This window comes from Salmo salar, chromosome 01 (genome assembly GCF_965601325.2).
Source record: "Salmo salar chromosome 01, fSalSal1, whole genome shotgun sequence".
NCBI lineage: Eukaryota > Metazoa > Chordata > Actinopteri > Salmoniformes > Salmonidae > Salmo > Salmo salar.
Window position 1 is genome coordinate 42,782,078 of NC_138291.1, and position 6,000 is coordinate 42,788,077.

The 6,000-nt window shown below is 40.0% G+C and overlaps 1 protein-coding gene across 3 annotated transcripts in view; it reads right to left on the reverse strand.

Annotated features, from left to right (window-relative positions):
- LOC106602554 (alpha-(1,6)-fucosyltransferase) overlaps positions 1–5,626 on the reverse strand; it is a 120,152-nt gene extending 114,526 nt beyond the window's left edge. For 2 of the 3 annotated variants that reach the window (XM_014195254.3, XM_014195263.3), the window contains exon 1: positions 5,376–5,536. The gene's annotated coding sequence lies outside the window, so the exon portion shown is untranslated. Of the gene's footprint in view, positions 1–5,375 lie in introns of all 3 variants that reach the window. The other variant, XM_014195245.3, reaches the window with a different exon arrangement.
- Between the last annotated feature and the right edge of the window lie 374 nt (positions 5,627–6,000).

Below are 6,000 nucleotides of genomic sequence, written 5' to 3' on the forward strand. Positions count from 1 at the left end.
CACAATAAGTTGGGTGAATTTTGGCCCATTCCTCCTGACAGAGCTGGTGTAACTGATTCAGGTTTGTTGGCCTCCATGCTCACACACTTTTTCAGTTCTGCCCACACATTTTCTGTAGGATTGAGGTCAGGGGCTTTGTGACGGCCACTCCAATACCTTGACTATGTTGTCCTTAAGCCATTTTGCCACAACTTTGGGGTCATTGTCCATTTGGAAAATCAATTTGCGACCAAGCTTTAACTTCCTGACTGATGTCTTGAGATGTTGCTTCAATATATCCATGTAATTTTCCTTCCTCATGATGCCATTTATTTTGTGAAGTGCACCAGTCCCTCCTGCAGCAAAGCACCCCCACAACATGATGCTGCCACCCCGTGCTTCACAGTTGGGATGGTGTTCTTCGGCTTGCAAGCATTCCCCTTTTTCCTCCAAACATAAGGATGGTCATCATGGCCAAACAGTTCTAATGTTGTTTCATGAGACCAGATGACATTTCTCCAAAAAGTACGATCTTTGTCCCCATGTGCAGTTGCAAACCGTAGTCTGGCTTTTTTATGCCGGATATGGGGGGGCAGTGGCTTCTTCCTTGCTGAGCGGCCTTTCAGGTTATGACGACATAAGACTTGTTTTACTGTGGATATAGATACGTTTGTACCCGTTTCCTCCAGCATCTTCACAAGGTCCTTTGCTCTTGTTCTGGGATTGATTTGCACTTTTCGCACCAAAGTACGTTCATCTCTAGGAGACAGCACACGTCTCATTCCTGAGCGGTATGACAGCTGCGTGGTCCCATGGTGTTTATACTTGCGTACTATTGTTTGTACAGATGAACATGGTACCTTCAGGCGTTTGGAAATTGCTCCCAAGGATGAACCAGAGTTGTGGAGGTCTACAATTTTGTGGAGGCCTTGGCAAAGTTGTGGAGGTCTTGGCTGATTTCTTTTGATTTTCCCATGATGTCAAGCAAAGAGGCACTGAGTTTGAAGGTAGGCCTTGAAATACATCCACAGGTACACCTCCAATTGACTCAAATGATGTCAATTAGCCTATCAGAAGCTTCTAAAGCCATGACATCATTTTCTGGAATTTTCCAAGCTGTTTAACCTCTCTAGGGTCGGCGGGACGAAATCGTCCCACCTACGTAACAGCCAGTGGAATCCTGTGGCGCGTTATTCAAATACTTTAGAATTGCTATTACTTCAATTTCTCAAACATATGACTATTTTACACCATTTTAAAGACAAGACTCTCATTAATCTAACCACACTGTCCGATTTCAAAAAGGCTTTACAACGAAAGCAAAACATTAGATTATGTCAGCAGAGTACCCAGCCAGAAATAATCACACACCCATTTTTCAAACTAGCATATAATTTACATTTTTACATTTTAGTCATTTAGCAGACGCTCTTATCCAGAGCGACTTACAGTAGTGAATGCATAGATTTCATACATTTTTTTTTTCTGTGCTGGCCCCCCGTGGGAATCGAACCCACAACCCTGGTGTTGCAAACACCATGCTCTACCAACTGAGCTACAGGGAAAGCCATATAATGTCACATAAACCCAAACCACAGCTAAATGCAGCACTAACCTTTGATGATCTTCATCAGATGACAATCCTAGGACATTATGTTATACAATACATGCATGTTTTGTTCAATCAAGTTCATATTTATATCAAAAACCAGCTTTTTACATTAGCATGTGACGTTCAGAACTAGCATACCCCCCGCAAACTTCCGGTGAATTTACTAAACATTTACTAAATTACTCATGATAAACGTTCACAAAAAGCATAACAATTATTTTAAGAATTATAGATACAGAACACCTCTATGCACTCGATATGTCCGATTTTAAAATAGCTTTTCGGTGAAAGCACATTTTGCAATATTCTAAGTAGATAGCCCGGCATCACAGGGCTAGCTATTTAGACACCCAGCAAGTTTAACACTCACCAAAGTCAGATTTACTATAAGAAAAATGTTATTACCTTTGGTGTTCTTCGTCAGAATGCACTCCCAGGACTTCTACTTTAATAACAAATGTTGGTTTGGTCCCAAATAATCCATAGTTATATCCAAATAGCGGCGTTTTGTTTGTGCGTTCAAGACACTATCCGAAAGGGTAAATAAGGGTTAAGCGCACGACGCATTTCGTGACAAAAAAATTCTAAATATTCCATTACCGTACTTCGAAGCATGTCAACCGCTGTTTAAAATAATTTTTATGCCATTTTTCTCGTAAAAAAAGCGATAATATTCCGACCGGGAATCTGTGTTTAGGTTCAAAGACGATAGAAAATAAAAACATGGGGTCGACTTGTGCACGCGCCTCAGCCCATTGTCCTCTGATAGAGCACTTGCCAAAAGCGCTAATGTGTTTCAGCCTGGGGCTGGAATTACATCATTCAGCTTTTTCCCGCCTTCTGAGAGCAGTAGGAAGTGTCACGTTACAGCAAAGATCCTCAGTCTTCAATAAACAGAGTCAAGAAGCTCAAGGAATGGTCAGACAGGCCACTTCCTGTAAGGAATCTTCTCAGGTTTTTGCCTGCCATATGAGTTCTGTTATACTCACAGACACCATTCAAACAGTTTTAGAAACTTTAGGGTGTTTTCTATCCAAAGCCAATAATTATATGCATATTCTAGTTACTGGGCAGGAGTAGTAACCAGATTAAATCGGGTACGTTTTTTATCCGGCCGTGCAAATACTGCCCCCTATCCCCAACAGGTTAAAGGCACAGTCAACTTAGTGTATGTAAACTTCTGACCCACTGGAATTGTGATACAGTGAATTATAAGTGAAGTAATCTGTCTGTAAACCATTATTGTAAAAATGACTTGTGTCATGCACAAAGTAGATGTCCTAACCGACTTGCCAAAACTATAGTTTGTTACAAGACATTTGTGGAGTGGTTGAAAAACAAGTTTTAATGACTCCAACCTAAGTGTATGTAAACTTCTGACTTCAACTGTATATATCTATCATATAGCCTATCCCTTTACATGTTTATCATTTGGAGGACCTGTTCAAGTGTAGAGTTTTGAAAGGAAGTGATCCTAAATCTCAACAACATAAAAGCTTTTCTAGTATGAACACAATGGGGCAGTGGCTACTTCAACAAAGCATGAGATTAAATTCCTGCAAGTGTTAGATAGCAGCAGAGCACTCACATCAAATTAATTGTTACTGTTAGTTATACAGCTCTCCTGGCCTAATTGCAGGTTGACGCTTATTGTCATGAGTCTTGCCCTGGAGGCAGAACTGAGCGTTTTCTGCTAGATTGGCTAGCTGCAATGTCAAAATGGCCTATATCATAAAAAAATGTAGGAAAACTAAAATGTGCTTTTTAGTCTTAATTTAAGGTTAGGGTTAGCAGTGTGTAGGATCTTAAATTGATCACTGTTTTGTTACTGAGAATTTTCTTGCAGTGGTTTTGAGTTTTAAAAAGGATTTTATAGTTTGTCATTTCCACTTTGGAATTTCAGAATTGACTCGCCCTAACCAAAAATGTATCAACCCCTACAAAAATGTCCATTAATTATGATCCACATAATAATTCACATGTCCTGTTGCTGTAGGATTATTTTTCTGCTGTAGGAAACTGGCTCAAAGTAAGATCGTACATCTGTAATACATGATCATAAGTCTAGCATGAAGAGTCTTCATCAGTCTTGTCTTGACTACAGGAATAAATTAAACTGTTTATGTGGTAGGCCTATAGTAGTCCTATGATATGCTTATAGCGATTACTATAGTGTCCATGATGTCCATTACACATACTTGGAACAATTAAAATAAGGTGATGGTCTCTCAACCATCCCGTCCTCTCGCCTTCCCTTGACTTGAATATGTAAGATGATTTATTGAAAAAATAACTCATTGTGAAACCTTAAATCAGAATGTGGTGGTAGCCTATCTGTCATCTCTGTGGTTTTACTTAATGAATTATGTCTGTAACGTGGCAGAGAGAATTGTAACATGGAAATTGGAATTCAAGATTCATGAATTGGCCAATTGTGCATACAAAGGCCTTGTTAATATAATTCAACGTTGTGCAATCACCCCAAACAGAGGACAGGACGAGAGATTCACATTACATAGCTCATAATTACTGTACGCTTGGCAAAGCAGGTCATTTGAATTAGCTGAATACCATCTCAATTCTCTAAGACAAATGAAGCTGTGAAATGCTATCATATCTTCATAGTCGTAGCACATCAATAACGCGAAACGGTCAGAATTGCAGCATTAAAAGACCTAATACTACCATAATAGTCCTGCTGCTACTACATTATACTATTCACACAGTAATGTATCAGGATTCATGGGTCATTCTAGGGCTATTATCCCACAGATGGCCCAGGCAGGTTGACTGGGCTCCAGTCCCTAGTTGCATGTTTACATCTCAAGACATCCCATTTCAGATCAACCAGCTGTGAGCCAATGTTGGCCATAACTGGCTACAGGGTTTTCATTGAGTTCAAAAAGGGAAGTATGTAAGATGTGCACAAGCAAATAGACCTATAGGCCTATCTATGAACTATCAGCAGTATTTTTTTATACTAAGCCTACTGTGGTATGTGGTAACTGTAGTCAAGAAATAAAAACATGAGAGAGAACACATAATCATCCAAAACGCAATTTGCATAGCATGATTACCGAGTTGAGACGAAAACTAAATGTAAACAATGTACACATCGTGTGTGTGTGTGTGTGTTATATGCGTATTACTCAACTATTTGGTTTATGGTGGATCATCTGCACAAAAACAACAGAATGCATATCCAAAATGAGGTAGGCTACTTTTTTATCGGTTTCAACCAATGTCTGAAAAATAGCGGGGCTGCTCAAGATCAGTTTTGATTCGACACAGCACGGTGGACAAGGGAGCAGCCACCGATGCAAGCTGACTTCACAAAATAACAGTCGATATAGCCACAGAAAACATAGGCTAAGTATTTCGTTGGTCTATAAGAAAGCTTCACAAATGTGAGCGCTTTCTTTCAATAGAGCATTCATTTAGAGGTAATATGGGAGACAAATCGCAGTGTATTGTCCCTGCCTGGCGTCTGAATTGCCGCTGTCATACTTTATACAATTTTAACATAACCGTTATGCACATAGTAGCAAAAATTAAGGAATGAACCTCCGACAAATTCCTATGCACAAACGCATTTGAATTTGAAAAAGACGATAGGAATTCTAACGGAGCCTCGTTCGTGAATCCCTGCCCGCTATTTTGTTACCTCTCAGCTGCGGTCGAAGCAGGCAAATAGCAACAGGCCAGGGATGGAGGGATAAAGGAGTCGGCGCAGACACACATTCCTATTCGTTTTCTGCACACACAGTAAGGAAAAATGTCTTACCGGGCTTTATCTTACAAAGCTTGGATTTCTTCGAGGTCTATTTTCTGCCTGACGATGATGCTTTGAGTTGTTAAGCTGTCTGAAGACTGAAGGCGGAAACAGGAACTGGGAAGGGAGACTGGAGTAGTCACTCCGCTCTGCTTGGCTTCTACTGGGGCTACTTGAATTGACACAGAGCTGCATTGCGCATGCTTGAGTCACTTCAATGAGCGGTTCTAGCTGCACACAGTCTTCTGATGCGTTGTTATTTTCCAAATTTGAACCTATTGAACGAAATTGTCTTCTACTCCTTTTTTATATGGGGGTATTTGGTATTACCAGAATAGAAGTGGATATTCAATTTGGTGTCCAAAAGAGGGTTTAGTAAACAGGTGTCTTCGTGATATCTATTTATGAGGCCCTGAAAAATCAGAAGAAAGTGTGTAATCACATAATTCAATGGGGACATTTTTAAAAATAAACTGATAAAACGGATTACTCAATCTGGAATTTTTCAGGCGCTTTAAAAGTTAATGATATCCCAGGCTTAGAAAGAGCAGGTGGGTATATTTAAGCAATAAAGCCAGAGGAGGTGTGGTATATGGCCAATATACCACGGCTAAGGGCTGTTCTTAAGCACGACACA